This window comes from Arachis hypogaea, chromosome 7 (assembly GCF_003086295.3).
Source record: "Arachis hypogaea cultivar Tifrunner chromosome 7, arahy.Tifrunner.gnm2.J5K5, whole genome shotgun sequence".
Taxonomy (NCBI): Eukaryota; Viridiplantae; Streptophyta; class Magnoliopsida; order Fabales; family Fabaceae; genus Arachis; species Arachis hypogaea.
Genome location: NC_092042.1, coordinates 45352418 through 45372604, shown reverse-complemented (window position 1 = coordinate 45372604; position 20187 = coordinate 45352418). Strand labels below are relative to the sequence as shown.

The window sequence follows — 20187 nt, the reverse complement described above, 5'->3', positions numbered from 1 at the left end:
TCATCGTTGATCACCATTGATCATAACTTTTTCCCTTGCTTCACTCGCAAGTTACCACATCCCCTAGTTCCTTTCTCATTACTAAGCATATCATAATGATTTAATACATAAAGGGTGAGATCGGAGGCTTAGAAGTATGAGATTTGGCTTTTAAAACTCAAATATCAACTTTGGCATGAAAACAATGCCACGCGTACGCGTACTCCACGCGCACGCGTGGATGTCCTTAAAAACTCATCGACGCGCAAGCGTCATGCACGCTAACGCGTGGATTAAAAATTTGCCAAATCGACGCGCACGCATCAACCACGCGTACGCGTGGATACTCTCGTGCCCCAGGCACAAGGCTGGCACAGTTCTGGCACAACTCTCTGGAAAATGGCTGGGCATTGGATGCAGCACTATCGGCGCGCCCGCGCACATCACGCGCACGCGTGGATGGCGTTTTCTGGAAGATCGGCGCGTACGCGCCAAGTGCGCCCACGCGCAAGGGGTTATTCTGCTAAAAATTTTCTAAGTTAAAAACTGCAGAATTCACAGCTTCAAACCCCAATCTTCCAACGGACATAACTTCCTCATTTTAAATCGTTTTTCACCCGTTCTTCGAACGGCATGGACATCCCGGATCCAATTTCATTTCTAAACAGATTTGGCACAAAACAAAGATCCGTAGTCCAAGTTATGTCCCGTCAAAGTATGCCCAAAAACCATGTTTTCATATAAAACCACAAAGTGCCATTTTCAAAACAAGTCATTTTCAACTCCTATCAAAATCAACCAAAACATGCCAATTTCAACCCTTTTTGAAACCAATCAAAATATACCAAAATCAACATCAAGCCTACTCAACTCATACATTAACACTTTACCACGAATCACAAAAACATCATATAACCATCTTTACCCATTCCAAGTAAATGGCTAAATTACAAACATATCAACATGTCTTACATCCTTCCTCATCTCAATTTCCAACAACACTATCTCCAATCAACCATCATTATACATAATCAATATCATACTCACTATCACGTGGTTTCACCCCCAAATCAACCTTAATCATTTCTCAAGCATATATCACAACATACATATCTCTCATGCATTATCATACCATCAAGGCATCAATAATCATACTCACATATATGACCACATAATATATCTCAACCAAAATCAAACATACCTCATCTATACTATTTCACCCAAAATTTACCAATTTCCACACTTCAACTCCTCAAACCTCATTATTCAATAACCAACTCAGTCATTCATATATTCATTATCTGAAATTCATCCAATCACTTGTGTCATCATACAATGCACACATCAACTTACCTTCCTTACCTCTTTCCGGCCTCCGGCCCAAAATGTACGGCCTCCGGCCCAATTTCACAATTTAAATGCATAAATCACAAATCAATACTCATTACCCAAAACATCAAATTTTCAATACACCAAGCATACAAGGCCACACAATTCTCAACCCAATCATTAATGCACATTACATACCAACTATGCATATTAGCACCAACCATTTACACAATCCAAACTTAATCCTAGGGGCATCTAGCCTAGGAATTCTCATCACACCACACGGTACTTAAATGAAACTTAAACCGTACCTCTTGTAGCCAAATCAATTGAGCCTCTTCTTTGGGAGTCTCCACCAACCTTAGCTCCAAGCCTCACCAAAGCTCCTTAAGCAACACCAATCTCCCAATCGTGCACCAAAACCATCAAATGCACTAACATAACCAATATTACATACATACATCAACCTAGGGCTCATAAAGATGATAAATCACAAGGGTTTGAGCACTTCTTACCTCAGCCCATATGAAGTAGGGATAGAACCCACTTAGAATCCATGTTGGAGTATCCCTAAACACCCAAAATCACAAGATTTCAACACTAACTTCCCAAAAACGTGTAACAGTGGGGAATTTCGAAAACTGGGCAGAGATGAATGGAATACTCACCACAAAACTTAGATAGAATTGTAGAGGATGAGAAGAGCGATGCATGACCGTAAACGGCTCGTCAATCGGAGCTCCGTAGCTCAAGTTATGGTGGTTTGAAGATCAAAGAGAGTTAGGTTTTCTCTCTTCTCTTCTCTCTTCTCAATTCAGCGCCCCACACACCTTCTTTAGGACAAAATGAGCTGAAATGCTCATAACTAATGTTTATATATGTTGGGTCTTGGGCCCACTTAGGCCCGGTTCACTTATTTTTGTCCGTTGGCCCAATTTTGGACCAAAACCTTTAAGATTAGCGCTCTAAATCGCACTTCAAATATTTCTACCTCCCCTAATTATAATCCCTCATTTCTTAATCTTATTTACTCATAATCAATTTTCTCAGCTGCAGTACCAGACAGGTCTCAGCCGGTACTGCCGGTCAAAATTCCACTGCGCGCTTTTACGCAGAAAACTATGTCTTCCGACTCGAAAAAATTCACTGAATCCAAAAATCATATTTAAATCATCAAATTCCAATTGCCAAATATTCCAACCATATTCGCTCCTACTTAACTCATTATTTAATTAATTTCGGTTAGACCAGGTATTACATTTCTTATATTCTTTTGTTTGTGTTCTGCTTTCTATTTTCTCTAATTTTTCTATTTATCTGCATCTTTTGTTTACTACTTCACTATATTCTGCTATTTGTCTGCGAAACAACACAGAATTAATGAACTTAACTAATAACCCCGGCCCTACTAAGAACTCCCCAGTTCTTATCCCTTCTCTCTCCATTCCCGCTTCAGATGGAAGCATGAGTACCCTTCCGTAGTTTGCTGATGACTATTCTGCAAAGAGGATTCTGCTCTAGGTAGTCTTCTGAGTCTAGAGTGAACTCCGTTACCTGTTTATATGTATATACTGTAAGGCCAGCCAACGTCTGCACCCTGCTTCTCTACAAACTTTAGCCTAAGTCCTCCGTACGATGTTGCTGTTATGTGGCCACTCGATGAAGTACTTGAGAGACGCTCTTTAATGACATATGATCGTGCAGAGGAGTAGTAGATGACCTTTCACCTTTTGATGACGTTCCACCTGACTTGAGTTTTGAAGACCTAGAACGTACTTTCCCTTGCTTTAGTAGTTTAGAGGGACTAGGTAAGTATAGAGTCTAGGCTAGCCTGGGCGCCAGCTTAGGGACTTCTTGAATAGGTCAGGACCTGGGATGTTGTATATATATATATCTATATAGATATTATTTAGCTATATCTAGGGGTGTCAAACTAAAAGTCTATACTCTAATAAAGGCTGGATCATAGAATGTTACCAATTGCTTGAGATGTATTTATGTGTGGTTGTTTATAACTGTTTTATCTATTATTATCTGTGAATTGATTATGAATGATTCTATTTATTAATCCCAAGCGTCTAAAAAAAATTATCTCGCAAAATAACTATGCTTTTAACAACGAATCAGGCTCATATAATAAATAATAGATAATAATTAGGAAGACAGGTTGGTAGCACTCAGTTTCTAGTATGATCATGACGTACCAGAATTTGGGTCGTTACAATTTGGTATCAGAGTAGTTCGTTCCCAGTAGAGCCTGGGGTGTGGACTGACTATGCTTCATTGCATACTATGCCTGTGTGTCTCATGCTGTTAGGGTATCTTCAAGATACATTTGGCATGAATGTCTATGAGTGCTCATTTCGGAAATGTTCGTGCCTAACTTGAGGTATTAGGACTGATCACCTTAATGTTGATTATTTGATGCGGATAAGACTTCAATGAATGTGAATAGGCATGGTTTAATCAAACTCCGAATGACAAATCGATGCGAGGCACAACTATCTTCATAGCTGTTATGATCTTCATGGCTATGGCTATATGAGATTTGGATGTTGTAAGGAACGGATCGATCTCATCATTAGTATGGCTTGAAGGAAATAGATCGCTTGAAGATGGATTCTTGCACGTGGCTGAAATTTTGAGGGCAAAATTTTCTTTAAGGAGGGTAGAATGTAACAACCCTGATTTTTGAGTACGCGAGATCTTTTTTGAAAATACGGATTTCTCGGGAAGATCAGTAAGGGGAGAACTTCTCTATATCATCAAGTATCTCAATCCTCATTGTCATTATGTAATCTTTAAGACAGAACCTTTTCTGAGGCAAGCTCGATAACGTAGTCACGAAGAACCCAGTTTTTGAACCGTATCGGTTAGGAGTTTTGATTCTGTTTTTTGTAAATAGTCTCAGTTTGATTAACCGAACTAGATTCATCAGAGAAGAGAGATAATAGTATAATATTGTCATTACATTAGTATTAGAAGCTTCTTGAATGATATTATAAGGTTACCTGGTCTGTTTTAGTTGAAAACGAAAAATCGGTTTAACCGAGTTCACAGTTTACTGGTGCAGCTTAGCACCAGCACTCTCCGATGACTTTAAGGCGTCATTATACATGTTTTATTCTCATAATAAATATGTTACTAGTGTCATTTATGCTAGTAGCTCAGAAAATAATTTTTAGAGATGTTTTCACAAGTGTTCCGATACAACTAGTTTTAGTAGTGATACACTGGAGATATTTTAATATTATTTTAATCCACCTTCAAACCAACCAATAAAAACTCACCATACACCCCCAAGACACTACAAGGCTGGTCATTTACTCCCTTTGGCCGAAATTTAAAGGAGAGAAAAGAGAGAAAACTTCATGAACAGTTAATCTTCAAAGCTTGATTTCTTCTGAACTAAAACTCAAATCAAAACTCTGATTTCACCAAAATGATCCTCTCTTCTTCCTCTACATAACCATGTAACTTATCAAGGCTGGAAATTAGGTGAGATGGCTGTTCCTTTCCCCTTTCAATTTGGTTTTCAAGGAAACATGCTTAAACATGTGTTTTCTTGATGTTCTTCCTTAGGAATCATGCTTAACTTGACTTGAGGGCAAGAAACATTAATTTACAACAAGTCTAAGGTGAGATATCCCTTCTAACATACTGAGAGAGATTTGGTCAGTTGAGGGTTTTTGGATTTAAAGTTGTTCTTGATGTGATTTAGGAGGAAAAAGTGTTTAAGGACCACCTAAAAGTCTAACCGAATTAGGAGCAGCAAAACTAGGTAGGGTGTGACGAATTTAATCTTGATTGATTGTGTTTGAGATGTGTGATTATGATATGGTTTGGTTATGCTTGAAATTGATTGCTTATATGAGTTATTCTTGGTGAAAGTTTGTTGAAATTTTGATGAAATTTGATGATATTCAAGCTATGAATGTTGTTCTTGAGGGCTGCTGGAAAAACGAACCCTAGAGCTTAAATTAGGGTTCAATTTTTGTTAAAATCATGTGGAAAAGATGGGTTTTTAGTGGCTGCTAATTTATTTTGAATTATGGTAAAAATCGGTTGCTGAAAAGACTGAAAAATGGGTAAAAACAGAGAAAGAATCTGAAGAATTTATGAAGAACATTGAAGAACACCTTTTAGATCTTAAAAAGGGCAAGGTTTTAATTATTTTGGCGTTTGAGGGGTTATTTAGTAATTTCTAAAAGTTAGGGTCGTTAAAGTAGAAATATGAAAAGTTATAGGTGGTAAAAAGTTAATTCTAAAGGTTAAAGATTAAAGTAACGTTAATTTTCAAAAATTTAATGATACAATAATAAATAATAATAAAATATTAAATAATAATATTTAATTAAAAATAATATTTTAATAAAAATAATAAAATAATGCGGAAAAGACAGTTTTCTATAAAAGCTTTAGAAAGACAACTTTAAGCGCAGAATCTCATAATTACCTTCATAAAACACTTAGGGATGGGTAAGAAAATATTAGTGAGGCAAAGATAAAGGAAAGATAAAAGATTGAAGACAAGATAAAAATCGAAGAAAAAGTCTGTAAGGTTTTAATGACAGAAAAACAGACAGGGATTAGTGAACGAACTAGGGCAACATAGTTAGTCCTTGAGTTGCGACTAGGGTTAGGTATAGTATGAAAAGTTAAACTGTTTCAGTATAGACTTAATGAACCTATACTTGGGACAGGCTAACTATTCATACCAAAATTTACATAAGCTTTAAATACATACGTTAAGCTGAGAAATCAAAGCAAAGTAGAAAAACACAGAGAACAGAGGAGATATAGAGAAAAGAGTAATTAAAGTAAAGTAAATAGATACAGAGAACAGAGTAATCAGAGCAGAGTAAAGAGATATAAGGAGAAAAGAGTAATATGATAAAGAGAATAGAGAAAAAGTAGAGGGCCTGTTGAAAGGTCATTTGTTGCATTAAGGTAACTCTAGAGTTATTTGTATGATCATCTGTTGCACTGAGGAAGTCAGATAGATGGTGGTACAACCACTGAGAATGCTTTCCTGGGATACCTTGCTATAATGCTTTGTTGTAAGACAGAGGTTGCTTACAGAAGGTATCGAGATTAGTGTGCTCCTTTAAAATAGTGGTTACTTATAGTGAGTATGTTGTTGCTCCCGTTAGATAGAGGTTGCTTACTGTGAGTGTGTTGTTGCTCCTGTAAGACAGAGGTTTCTTACAGTGAGTGTGTTGGGCGTATATCGGCTAATAAGTGCCGCCCTGTAAGACAAAGGTTGCTTGCAGTGGATACCCTGCAAGACAAAGGTTGCTTGCACCGAATATTGTCAACAGGAAAGCCTTATCCAGACAGAGGTTGCTGGGTAACGTCGGGAATAACCCACAAACTGATAATCATTGATTACGAGAATAACCCACGAACTGTTGTATGTTGATCTCGGGTATAACCCACGAATTGAAGATCGTTGTTTTGTTTGTATGTTGATCTCGGGTATAACCCACGAATTGAAGATCGTTGTTTTGTTTTTTTTTTTGTGAATTGATCTCGGGGATGTCCACGAACTGAAGATCATTGTTTCCTCTTGTGCGTATATTAAGGGGTCGAGCCTTGCGCCGACTGCCGGTAGTCACGAAGGAGTGGTATTCTTAACCACCGACACATATACACTAAGGACACAAAGGGAAACCATATTTGGAACTTGTTCCTAGGTAATGTCGGGCTACAGGGTGTAAACCGACACGTGAGCTCATGGCCTGCATAGGACAGACATGCATCATACTTGGTTGTGTATTTCCTCTGTTATGATTGTTGTATGAGTGTATGCTTTCTTGTTTGTATTCTATAATCTGTGTGTATTTTATTTTCTTGTATTCTTTTGTTTGTGTTCTACTTTCTATTTTCTCTAATTTCTCTATTTATCTGCATCTTCTATTTACTACTTCACTGTATTCTGCTATTTATCTATGAAACAACACAGAATTAATGAACTTAACTAATAACCCCGGCCCTACTAAGAACTCCCCAGTTCTTACCCTTTCTCTCTCCATTTCCCCTTCAGATGGAAGCATGAATACCCTTCCGTAGTTTGCTGATGACTGTTCTGCAAAGAGGATTCTGCTCTAGGTAGTCTTCTGAGTCTAGAGTGAACTCCGTTACCTGTTTATATGTATATACTGTGAGGCCAGCCAACGTCTGCACCCTGCTTCTCTACAAACTTTAGCCTAAGTCCTCCGTACGATGTTGCTGTTATGTGGCCACTCGATGAAGTACTTAAGAGACGCTCTTTGATGACATATGATCGTGCAGAGGAGTAGTAGACGACCTTCCACCTTTTGATGACGTTCCACCTTACTTGAGTTTTGAAGACCTAGAACGTACTTTCCCTCGCTTTAGTAGTTTAGAGGGACTAGGTGAGTATAGAGTCTAGGCTAGCCTAGGCGCCAGCTTAGGGACTTCTTGAACAGGTCATGACCTGGGATGTTGTATGTATATATATGTATATAGATATTATTTAGCTATATCTAGGGGTGTCATAACTAAAAGTCTATACTCTAATAAAGGCTGGATCACGGAATGTTACCAACTGTTTGAGATGTATTTATGTGTTGTTGTTTATAACTATTTTATCTATTATTATCTGTGAATTGATTATGAATGATTCTGTTTATTAATCCCAAGCGTTTAAAAAAATTATCTCGCAAAATAACTACGCTTTTAACAACGAATCAGGCTCATATAATAAATAATAGATAATAATTAGGAAGACAAGTTGGTAGCGCTCAGTTTTTAGTATGATCATGACGTACCAGAAATTGGGTCGTTACATTTAAGACATAGACACTAAACACTAATGATCATGTAATAAAGACACAAACACAGACAAAACATAAAACATAGGAAACGAAAAATAGAAAAACAAATAACAATGAAATTAAAGAACGGGTCCACCTTAGTGATGGCGGCTAGTTCTTCCTCTTGAAGATCCTATGTAGTGCTTGATAAACCCTGATTTTTTGGTTTATCTTGTTCTTATTTTGGGGGATTTTATCACCTTTTCTCACATTTATTCAATGAAATAGCATGGTTTTGTAATTCTCCATTGATTTGTGCTTAAATGTGAAAACATGCTTTTTAGGCGCTAAAATTAGTTATTTTAATTCACTTTAATTCCATTCGATGTCTTGATATATTTGTTGAGTAATTTTAGGTTCATAAGGCAAGTATTGGATGGAAGAAGTGAGGAGAAAAGCATGCAAAGTGGGAGAACTCATGAAGAAATGAAGGAATCGTAAAGCTGTCAAGCCTGAACTCTTCGCACTCAAACGACCATAACTTGAGCTACAGAGGTCCAAATGAGGCGGTTCTAGTTGCGTTGGAAAGCTAACATCCCGGGCTTCAAAATGATATAAATTTTGCCATAACTCTTTGCACGTGCAATGTGCGTGGACGCGCCGATTGAGCACGTGACCCACTAAAGAGCAACTCGTGGCCAGCGATTTCTAGCTCATTTTGGGCCCAATCCAACTCATTTCTGATGCTATTGAACCCAAGGATTGAGGGGAGAATGAACCAAGTAGTCATAGTTTAGTTTTTATCATGTTTTAGGATAGAATTCTAGAGAGAGAGGCTCTCCTTTCTCTCTAGAATTTAGGATAGATTTAGATTAGGAATTTTTAGATCTAGGATAATTTCATGCTTTGATTCACCTTTTTTTTATCAATTCTTGTTCCTATACGCTTCCTCTCTTTAATTTTGTATTTCATTCTTGTAATTGTTACTTTATGTTGATGCACTTTTTCTTCTTCTATATTCTTTCAATGAAATTTGAGGTAATTCATGTAAATCTTGTTTCCTTTAATTGTTATGTTAATTCTTTACAATTGATTGTTGTTAGATTTAATTCTTGTTGTTGATTTACTATACTTTTCTTTTATGCCTCTCAAGTGTTTGATGAAATGCTTGGTTGGATTTTAGTATAGATTTTTTTCCTCTTGGCTTTGTTGAGTAATTAGTGACTCTTGAGTTATCTAATTCCCTTGTTAATTGATAATTGGAAGTTGCTAATTCATTTGATTGCCTCTAAGGCTAGTCTTTCCTTTAGGAGTTGACTAGAACATGAGGAATCAAGTTAATTCATCCACTTGACTTTCCTCCTTGGTTAGAGGTTAATGAAGTGGTAGCAATAAACAATTTATGATCACAATTAAAGAGGATAACTAGGATAGGACTTCTAATTTTCATATCTTGCCAAGAGCTTTACTCGTTGTTAGCTTATTTCCTTTGAAATTTACATTCCTTGTCTAAAATCTCAAAAACCCCAAAATATCTCATAACCGATAACAAGACATTTCATTGCAATTCCTAGGGAGATGACCTAGAGTCCAAATACTCCGGTTAATTCTTATTTGGGGTTTGTACTTGTGACAACTCAAATTTTTGATGTGGAAATTGTTTGTTGGTTTAGAACTATGCTTACAACGAAGTTCTTATTTCTATAAGAAGAAAATCTAAACCAACACTCAAATCTCATTCATCAGTGCTCTTGGTGCTCCATCCTTAGTTGCTCCATATTGGAACTCAAATCTCCTAAAGATGTGTTGAGTTGCTCCCAATAGTTGTGTGGAGGAAAATGCATCCCTTGAGACATCTCAGAGATTTCTTGATGAGGAACTTCCTCATGCTCTTGTTGAGGTCCATGAGTGGGCTCTCTTGTTTGCTCCATTCTCTTTTTAGTGATTGGCTTCTCTGCTTCAATGGGGATGTCTTCCTTTATGACAATTCTAGCTGAATTGCATAGGAGACAGATGAGATGAGGAAAGGCTAACCTTGCCAAAGTGGAGGACTTGTCAGCCACCTTGTATAGTTCTAGAGGTATGATCTCATGAACTTCCACTTCCTCTCCAATCATGATATATGGATCATGATAGCCCGATCCACAGTTACTTCAGACTGGTTGCTAGTAGGAATGATAGAGCGTTGGATGAACTCCAACCATCCTCTAGCCACGGGTTTGAGGTCATGCCTTCTCAGTTGAACCGGCTTGCCTTTGTAGTCTCTCTTCCATTGGGCTCCTTCCACACAGATATCCATGAGGACTTGGTCCAACCTTTGATCAAAGTTGACCCTTCTAGTGAAAGGATGCGGATCTCCTTGCATCATTGGCAAGTTGAATGCCAACCTCACAGTTTCCAGACTGAAATCCAAGTATTTCCCTCGAACCATTGTGAGCCAATTCTTTGGGTTTGGGTTCACACTTTGATCATGGTTCTTAGTGATCCATGCATTAGCATAAAACTCTTGAACCATTAAGATTCTGACTTGTTGGATGGGGTTGGTGAGAACTTCCCAACCTCTTTTCTGAACCTCACGTCAGATCTTCGGATATTCACTCTTTTTGAGAATGAAGGGGACCTCGGGGATTACCTTTTTCTTGGCCACAACTTCATAGAAATAGTCTTGATAGACCTTTGAGATGAATCTCTCCATCTCCCATGACTCAAAGGTGGAAGTAACTACATTCCCTTTCCTCTTTCTAGAGGTTTCTCCGGCCTTAGTTGCCATTAATGGTTATGGAAAAACAAAAAGCAAAGCTTTTTCCCTCACCAAACTTAAAAGGTTTGCTCATCCTCAAGCAAAAGAAGAAAGAAAAGAGGAGAAAAAGAAGAAATGGAGGAGAAAGACGGGAGTGAGTGGTTCGGCCAAGAGGGGTTTTAGGTGGTTATGATGTGTGAAAATGAAGGAGTGAGGAGGGATATTTATAGGGTAAGAGAGAGAGGGGATCCATGTGAGAATGGGTGGGTTTGGGAGGGAAGTGTTTGAATTTGAATGGTGAGGTAGGTGGGGTTTTATGATGGGTTTTTGGGAAATAGTGGATGGATGTGAGTGATTGATCGGGGTAAAACTTGTCTCTCAACAAATTCCCATTCGGCAAGTGTACCGAATTTGTCGTCAAGTAAAAACTCACAATAGAGTGAGGTCGAATCCCACAGGGATTGATTGATCAAGCAACTTTAATTAGAGGAATGATCTAGTTGAGCGAATCCATGAATAGAGTTGATAATTGCAGAAATTAAAATGGCGAGAAAGTAAATGACTGAAAGTAAATAGAAGAATTGTAAATGGGAATGGGGGAATTGCTCATAAAAGTAAATTGCAGAAAATAAAGAGAATGGGTAAGACCAGAAATGGGGAGTTCATTGGGCTTAGGAGATGTTGCATTCTCCGGATCAATTTCATTTTCATCTCTTCCTCAATCAATGCACTCATTGATCTCCTTGGTAATCTTAAGTGATTGAATCACAATTTCTTGCAATTCAATCTCTCAAATCTTGATCAATAGCCAATTCCTTGGTCAATTGCTCATGAGAAGAGATGAAGTGTGGTCACTGATTATACCACATGCACTTCCCAAATCAAATGCTTAGAGGGTTATAGCCACATACCCATCCACACTCAATTTGGTCCAACATGAGAAAGCATTTCTAGCTAATCTCTTCATTCCTCTTTCAAGGATCCGAAGAGATCCATGTTTGAATAGCTTCTTTTCCAAGATAACTATCCAATTGGATGAAGATCGAAAGCTTTCAAGTAAAATCAAAAGGAAAGATAGAAGAAGAATAAGAAAATTAGTATTGATCCATCAAATTACAACAGAGCTCCCTAACCCAATGAAAGGGGTTTAGTTGTTCATAGCTCTAGAAATCAAAATCAAAGATGGAGAATACATGATAAAGCTAGAAGTGCCAAGAAAGTAAATACAAAGAGTAGTTCTCTTTCCTAGCTCCTCCCAAAAGCTCTCCTCTATTTCAAAACTACTCATATATATACTACTCTTCTCAGCTTCTGGTTAGCTCTTCAAGTCTTGGGCCTCTGGATCTTTGAGCTTGAAGCAATTCCTTTCTTCAATTGGGCTTGGCTTACTTGCAGAGAGAAAGTGTGAAGTGGGCAGAGACTTTAGCTCAAGACGTTAGGGGTGTTTAACATTTAATGAAAATACAAGTTCGAGAACGTTAGTGACACTTAACATTGTCACTAACGTGGCTTTTAACTTTGCCTTGCTAGCCTTCGAGAATGTTAGTGACACTCAACATTGTCACTAACATTCAAGTGTGCCCCTTCTTGCTTCACGTTAAAGCTCACGTTAACTAGGTTAACGTGGCTTCTAACGTGGCTTTTTCCAACCTTCGAGAACGTTAGTGACACTCAACATTGTCACTAACGTTCAAGTGTGCCCCTAGGTCTCACGTTAGAGTCCACGTTAACTGGGTTAACGTGGCTTCTAACGTGGCCATTCTTAGCCATCCCAACGTTAGTGACAATGTTGAATGTCACTAACGTTGGCTCATTCTTCATTCCTCATCGTTAGCTTCCACGTTAACCAAGTTAACGTGGAGGTTAACGTGGCTCTTGGGGTTTGTGTGGTTGCTCCAACGTTAGTGACAATGTTGAGTGTCACTAACGTTTTCGACAACTCTCCATCTCTTACGTTAGCTCCTCCACGTTAACCAAGTTAACGTGGGAGTTAACGTGGCTCTTTGTACCTTAGGCCAATGTTAGTGACAATGTTGAGTGTCACTAACGTTGGCTTCTCTTCCCCCTTTATCGTTAGAGGCCACGTTAACTAGGTTAACGTGGCTTCTAACGTGGCCATTTGTGAGCAATTGCCAAAGTTAGTGACAATGTTATGTGTCACTAACGTTGGCTCAACTTCTCTTCTCTACGTTAGAGTTCACGTTAACTTAGTTAACGTGACTCTTTAACGTGGGCATTGATGGATTTTGAGAGTGTTTTTGGCAATCACTTTTCTCCTTAACTTTGCAAGTTACCTCCCATTCCTTGCTTCCTTTGGTCCTGAAATCAAGCAATAGAGTGCATCAAAGTTCTAGTCCATGTCATGGGTAATGCAATATACAATTTTGTCATTAAAATCATGCAAAATCCTCATGAAATAATGTAAAATGCACAATGTATGCTTGAATCAAGGTCTGAGTGAATATTTGCCCAAAACTAACTTATTTCCTAAGAAAATGCATGAAATTACCTAAAAACAGTAAAGAAAAGGTCAGTGAAACTGGCCAAAATGCCCTAGCATCACAACACCAAACTTAAAGCTTGCTTGTCCCTAAGCAAGTACTGGAACAAGAGAATGATGAATGGAATCTCCAGAGAAATGAGTCATTCTTGTGGAAGTCATATTACTGATTTTATGGTGGTTTCATGCATAGCAACTTAGGTTCATTCCACTACTGGCTTTCAGACATTTATCATCTCCTAAAACACTCACTTTGTTATATCCCACGAGACCTTTATTTATTGATCCTTTTATTGTTATTTCAAGGGCTTATTTGTGTTTTTAGGCTAAGTGTTTTGTAAGGGGACAACTCTTTAGGATAAGCTTTCAGCCAACACTCCCGAACCAGTTGGTTCAAGGTGCTAGGTGTTGAAGCAGCCCTTAGGACTTACTTGCTCAAGTCTCTCCCCCATACATACACACCACAGGCATATAATTTATTTATTTTCTTTCCTTCAGACCTTGGTGTCCAGCACCTCTTTGGGTTACTAAATGCTCTGTGGTGAGGGTTACTCTTGATAGTGGATTTTCAGCTGATAATCCTGGGTTAGTTAACCCAAGTTACCAGGTGATGAAGCACCCCAAAGAGCTTATTCATCCAAGTAGATCCCTCATACAGGAGCACCACAGACACATGTCTTAGGGTACACCATTGGTGCCTAGCCTTATTGCTTACTCTTTTTCTTTTGTTTTTCTCTTCCATTGTTCTTTCCCTTTTCTCTTATTAGGATCTTGTTGTTATCTTAATTTCATGGGTATATCAAAAGTAAAGCATTCAGGATAGATAGATGTCATCCTAACCTTGTGGTTGAACCAACTTAGCTAACTTATGACTACCCCCAAAGATTCATGAATGCACTTCCACATTATGAGCCCTACTCTGCTCTTTTAAAACATGAAACATTCCCTTCTTCAAACAAATAGACAAGCTTACAAGTAAATAAGGGAAAGATGCAGTGACACTTAAACCAGAATCACAGACCATGCTTAACAACAAGGTAGAGTAAAAAAAAAACATGTTTAGGCCTCACTGGTAATCATTAATCAAGATTGCATTTGAGCTTCCAATGTTCGAACTGTAAATATATGGAATTAAGTGACAATACAACCTTCAGGTGACAACTTCTAATCGCCTTCTTTTCATTCTCCTCTTGCTCTTTGCTTCCTTGAGCAAAGGGGCACCATAAGGTTCCTGTAAAGTTATTGGAAGTTGCTTGTTCCCAAAAGCACTTGAGGAATAATTAGCTTGCATGTGCTTGTGTCTTATGAACTTGATTTGGTGTGTGAACACCAAACTTAGTTCCTTGTTTAGTACACAATCTTGCACATACGCTGATAACTCATATCTTGTTGTTAACAGAACAATGATTAACTAAAGTCTAACTACATCTAAGTGGTTTCCCTCAATTGGTTAGAGCTAGCAATGTGTTTTGGGAGCAAGTGTAATTCTAACTAAATGTCCTTTTGGTAGAACACCAAACATAGAATTACACTGTCTCTTTTGATTGTTCTGGTGTGAAACACCAAACTTAGCTCCTTGCAATACAGGGGAAACAACTTGTGATTTTTATTGAAATGAAGATAAAAATGACTACCTGAGGTTGGGTTGCCTCCCAACAAAGCGCTTTTTTTTATCGTCGCTAGCTCGACGAGTCCTCACTCACTTGAGATGGTATTTCATTCTGGGGTTTTCCCCCATGTTGCCCAGATAATGCTTGAGTCTTTGTTCATTCACTGTAAAAGTCCTTTCTGACCATTCATCCATGACTTCTACGTGCTCGTACGGCGAGACCTTTGTGACAAGAAAGGGCCCGGACCACCTTGATTTGAGTTTTCCTGGGAACAGTCTTAGTTTGGAATTGTATAGGAGCACTCCCTGCCCCCTTTCGAAACTTCTGGGTGCAAGATGTGAGTCATGTCTTCTCTTTGCCTTCTCCTTGTACATCTTGGTATTCTCATAGGCTTGTGACCTGAATTCCTCCATCTCTTGCAGCTGCAAGATTCTCTTTGCACCAGCAGCAATGCTATCAAAATTTAGTATCTTGATAGCCCATAAAGCTTTGTGTTCTAGCTCCAGTGGTAAGTGACAGGCTTTACCGTACACCAGCTGATATGGGGATATTCCAAGTGGTGTTTTGAATGCTGTTCTGTATGCCCAAAGAGCATCATCCAGCTTCTTTGACCAATCCTTTCTTGATGCACCCACAGTCTTTTCCAAAATTCTCTTTAGTTCTCTGTTGGAGATCTCAGTTTGTCCACTTGTTTGGGGATGGTAAGGTGTGGCTACCTTGTGTTTTACCCCATATCGTAGGAGAAGAGCCTCTAATGGTCTGTTACAAAAATGGCTCCCTCCATCACTGATGAGGGCTCTTGGGACTCCAAACCGGCTAAAGATATTCTTCTTGAGGAAGTTCATAACCACCTTGTTATCATTTGTTGGAGTTGCAATTGCCTCCACCCACTTGGAGACATAATCCACAGCTACTAAGATGTACTTGCTTGCATATGAAGTTGGAAATGGCCCCATGAAATCTATTCCCCACACGTCAAACAGTTCCAGCTCTAGAATGAAATTTTGTGGCATGGCATTTCTTTTGGGCAAATTTCCCGCTCTTTGGCATTCGTTGCAACTTTTTACCAGTTCTTTGGCGTCCTTGAAAAGGGTTGGCCAAAAGAACCCACTTTGTAGAACCTTTGCTGCAGTTCTGTCCCCTCCAAAGTGGCCTCCATAACTTGAGCTGTGGCAATTCCATAGCACCTCTCGTCCTTCTTCTTCCGAAACACATCTTCTGAGGACTCCATCTGAACACTTCTTGAAGAGATATGGCTCATCCCAGACAAAGTATTTTGCATCATTCATGAGCTTTCTTTTTTGATGTTTATGTATCTCTGGTGGTAAAGCCCCAGTTGCCTTGAAGTTGGCTATGTCTGCAAACCATGGAGCCTTGTGAACTATCATCAACTGCTCATCAAGGAAGAGCTCGTTCACTTAAGTATCATGTGCCCCACCTTCATCCTGAGGGATTCTGGAGAGGTGATCCGCTACCTTGTTCTCCACTCCTTTCTTTTCTCTGATTTCAATATCAAATTCCTGCAACAATAAGATCCATCTTATTAGTCTTGGTTTTGATTCCTGCTTAGCAAACAAATATTTAAGTGCTGTGTGATCTGTGAAAATAATCACTTTTGCACCAATGAGGTATGATCTAAACTTGTCAAATGCGAAGACTATTTCCAGCAGTTCCTTTTCGGTTGTGGTATAATTTCTTTGAGCATCATTAAGGACCTTGTTGGCATAGTATATCACATGGACTAAGCTATCTTTCCTCTGTCCTAACACTGCCCCTATTGCATAATCAGATGCATCACACATTAGTTCAAAAGGTAAGTTCCAATCAGGTAGGGAGATGATAGGTGCAGAGGATAGCCTCATTTTCAAGTTCTCAAAAGCCAACATGCATTTTTCATCGAAGACAAATGGTGTGTCAGCTACAAGGAGATTGCTTAAGGGCTTTGCTATCTTTGAAAAATCCTTAATAAACCTTCTGTAAAAACCTGCATGCCCTAAAAAGCTCCTAATTGCCTTGACATCACCGGGTGGAGGAAGTTTTTCAATCATTTCCACTTTAGCTCTGTCCACCTCAATACCCTGGTTAGAAACCTTATGACCAAGGACTATTCCTCCTGTCACCATGAAGTGACATTTTTCCCAGTTCAAAACCAGATTAGTCTCTTGACATCTCTTCAATACCAGGGCTAGGTGATGTAGGCAACTAGGAAAAGAATCTCCAAATATTGAAAAATCATCCATAAAAACTTCAATGAATTTCTCTATCATGTCTGAGAAGATAGAAAGCATGCAGCGTTGGAACGTTGCAGGTGCATTACATAGCCCAAATGGCATGCACCTATAAGCAAACACTCCATATGGGCATGTGAAGGAGGTTTTCTCTTGGTCTCTAGGATCAACCACTATTTGGTTATATCCTGAATTGCCATCGAGAAAACAATAAAATGCATGGCCTGCAAGTCGTTCCAACATCTGGTCCATGAATGGAAGCGGGAAATGATCTTTTCGTGTAGCTTCATTGAGTTTTCTGTAGTCTATGCACATCCGCCATCCAGTGACGGTCCTTGTAGGAATTAATTCATTCCTCTCATTCGGAACTACAGTTATTCCTCCCTTCTTTGGGACAACATGTACAAGGCTGACCCATGGACTGTCTGAGATAGGGTATATCACCCCTCCCTGCCATAACTTCATGACCTCTTTCTGCACCACCTCTTTCATAATTGGGTTCAGCCTCCTTTGAGATTGAATGGATGGTTTGGCATCTTCTTCTAGCAGTATCTTGTGTATGCATATGGCTGAGCTTATTCCTTTCAGGTCAGCAAGAGTCCATCCAATGGCATCCTTGTGCCTCCGCAGTACTTGGAGTAGTTCATCCTCTTGATCCTGGTTGAGGGTTGAGCTTATGATTACTGGGTAACTTCCGTTTTTCCCCAAATATGCATATTTGAGAGTAGGTGGCAGTGCTTTGAGCTCAAGCTTTGGTGCCTCTGACTTTTGATTTTCCACCTTGGGTGCTTCTTGTGTTTGAATTTCTATTGCTGCAACCTCTTCACTTGATTCATATTCCTCCCCTACTACCCTCTCTGGCTCTTCAGGTTCTTCTTCCTCAAAGTCCTTATGTACTTCTTCCTCAAGCGCATCTAACCTCATGCATTCCCCGAATTGCTCTGGTGGGTAACTCATGGCCTTGAATACGTTGAAGGTCATCTCTTCATTGTGTAATCTCAAGGTGAGGTCACCTTTTTGGACGTCAATGACAGCTCCTGCAGTGGCCAAGAAGGGCCTCCCCAGGATAATGGAAGCCTTGGGTTCCTCTTGCATATCTAGGACCACAAAATCTGCTGGGAATATGAACTCTCCCACCTTTACCAACAAATCCTCTACTATGCCGTGAGGGAACTTGAATGATCGGTCTGCCAATTGTAGGGCCATCTTTGTTGGTTTAGCCTCTTCGATCTTCATCTTCCTCATCATAGCTACTTACATCAAATTGATGCTGGCTCCTAGGTCACAAAGAGCCTTCTCTACCGTGATCTCACCTATGACACAGGGGATCTGAAAACTCCCTTGATCCTTCAATTTCTGGGGTAATTTGTGCTGAATGATAGCACTGCATTCTTCGGTCAGTATCACAGTTTCGTTGTTCTTCTAGCTTCTCTTCTTAGTCATGAGCTCCTTTAAGAACTTGGCATAGAGAGGCATTTGTTCTATTGCTTCAGCAAAGGGTATGTTGATTTGTAGCTTTTTGAAGATTTCTAAAAATCTCAAAAATTGGTTGTCATCCCCCTTTTTCTTCAATTGCTGAGGGTATGGAACTCTCGGGACATCCGGCTTTAGCTTCCTTTCTTCTTTTTGACTTTTAGAAGTTGGGCTATGATCTCCATCTTGCCTTTCTCCTTCGTCAATTGACTCTTCTTCTAGTTTCTTCTGGTCAAATCCCTTCAGTTCCTTCCCACTCCTTAGAGTGATAGCTTGACACTCCTCCTTTTTACTTCTGTTGTTGCCAGAAGTCCGATTGAATAGGTAACCAACTTGTGTTTCAAGCTTCTCAATGGCAGCATCTTGGTTCTGCATATTTGACTGCACTTCCTCTCGGAATGCTTTACTGTCTTGGATGTCTCTGCATATGCTCTCAAGCAGGGTTTCAATTTTAGAGATTTGGTCATTAAATAAGGAATGGGCTGTATTGTTGTTGGGGTTGTGACGTTTCTGATCTTGGCCTTGGTCTTGTTGATTACCCCACCCAAAGTTTGGGTGATTCCTCTATCCAGGGTTGTAGGTCTTGGAGTATGGATCATGGTTGTGTCTATGTGAATTCCCAATGTAGTTGGCTTGCTCCTGAGTGCCTTCTTCCTCTTCACTTGCTCCCTCTTGAGTTGAAGTGGTGATCGCTGCTACTTGACTTCTCTCCATCTTCTTGGTGAGGTCAGCTAGCTGCTTGGTGATGAGCTTATTTTGAGCCAGCAGAGCATCTACATTGTTCAGCTCCATTACCCCTCTAGTGTTCCCTCTTTCGGAAGCATAGAAGTAGTCATTCTCAGCTACAGTTTCAATGACATCTATGGCTTCCTCAATGGTCTTCTTCTTGTTCAAAGAACCTCCGGATGAATGGTCTACGGCCTTCTTTGATTCATATGACAGTCCTTCATAGAAGATGTGCAGCTGCACCCATTCATTGAACATATCAGATGGACATCTCCTTGTTAGGTCTTTAAACCTCTCCCATGCTTCATATAGAGTCTCACCATCTTGTTGCCTGAAAGTTTGGACCTCATCTCTTAGCCGATTGACTCGTTGATGGGGGTAAAATCTTGCTAAAAATTTGTTCATAACATCATCCCAAGTTGTCAAGCTCTCCTTTGGAAAAGACTCCAACCACTTGGTTGCCTTGTCTCTGAGAGAGAATGGGAACAACAACAGTCTATAGGCGTCAGGTTGAACACCATTGGACTTCAATATTTCACATATTCTCAGGAAGGTGTTTAAGTGTTGGTTAGGGTCTTCTTGGACACCTCCTCCGAACGAGCAATTGTTCTGAACAAGGGTGATGAGCTGTGGCTTTAGTTCAAAGTTGTTGGCATGGATGGTTGGTTTTTGGATGCTACTTCCGCAGTTCCCTGGGTTTGGGTTAATGTAAGAGCCCAAGACTCTTCTATCTTCCCCACCAGGATTTGCTCTACCTCCTCCACCATGGTTGTGCACCTCTTCCTCACGATGGTCTTCCATGGTTGTTTCAAAGTATTCTTCA

General features: G+C 39.5%; 1 non-coding gene across 1 annotated transcript; it reads left to right on the top strand.

Annotated features, from left to right (window-relative positions):
• The first annotated feature begins 19617 nt into the window (after positions 1 to 19617).
• On the top strand, positions 19618 to 19723 carry LOC112704670 (small nucleolar RNA R71). The gene has a single exon (XR_003155283.1). It is a non-coding gene; the product is annotated as a small nucleolar RNA R71 (small nucleolar RNA).
• The last annotated feature ends 464 nt before the right edge of the window (positions 19724 to 20187 follow it).